Genomic DNA, 1,139 nt, shown 5'->3' on the forward strand with positions numbered 1-1,139 from the left:
AAAATTCTACACAGAATGAAGAAAGATTTTTATCAAGGACCGACAACATTTTTGGAAAGTTATAACATGAAAAGATTCTATAACAGAAAGTATAAATAAAGTATTATTTGATTATACCGTTAAGGGAAAAGAAAACTAAAGTGAACGGCAGCAAGGAAGATGGAGCAAATTGATTTGTACTTCCCCTGTTGAAAAAATGAATCCCCACATAAATTCCCTTTAGCAAAACTTAACTTGTGATTTCTCTTAGCAACAGTTAGTTGTAACTGACTCTGTGGAGAACCCCTTCAGCGAGAAACACTGTTTAAAGATAGTCTAACCACCTGCACTGTACAGATTAAAGCCCCTAACCAGTGGCTGAAAGAGGGAGCTTTTTTAAAGGTATTGGAAAGATAAGGAGTCTCATTCATTTTTCCTTGTCAGTCTTATTCGTTTTTCCTTGTCTAACTGTACAGGAATGGCCCAAACCTCTAAGCTGCTTGTAAGGAATACTTCACATGCTCTGTGCTTTCTCCTCATACACGCTGCCTTCTTTGAATGAAGATGAGGCCAGAAAATGTGTTTCTTTTTTTGGAGAAGCAGAGAAAATGCACATGATGCTACAGAGAAGAAAGAAGCAAGGCCATACTGTCTTGCAAGCCAGCTATTACTTTGTGGGTTGCCTATCATCAGCTATTTGTATTGTGTTAGCTGAGAGAGGCAGGCTAGTTAAAGCCCTTTAAGTTTCCAAAGTGCCAGGAAAACCAAGCTTCATTCCTTTTGAATGTCAAAATCAGGGCAGCTAAAATCTGAGGACAATGCAGCCCTAAAAGACAGACAAGGCTTGCCTCAGACCAAGCACCTTGCCTGTCATGATGTTCAGATGCAGCTAGTCACTTGCGGAACTTGATTTGAAACTCCTATGAGAGACCTGTTTTCAGATTTTGAGTGTGGCCCAAAATATAAAAATCAAGCCCTTTTAAGTTGGGGGGATCGCCTTCAGACCTCAGGTTGGGGAGGACTGGGTTAGAGAGCTTCTGGAGGGGCTGGACGCGTTCAAGTCAGCAGGTCCGGATGATCTCCACCCCAGGGTGTTGAGGGAGCTAGCTGGGGTTATTGCAGGGCCCCTGGCATGGCTCTATGAGCGATCATGGTGCTTG

The sequence above is a fragment of the Gavialis gangeticus genome, unplaced genomic scaffold (assembly GCF_001723915.1).
Source record: "Gavialis gangeticus isolate Ggan-Ray unplaced genomic scaffold, GavGan_comp1, whole genome shotgun sequence".
Taxonomy (NCBI): Eukaryota; Metazoa; Chordata; order Crocodylia; family Gavialidae; genus Gavialis; species Gavialis gangeticus.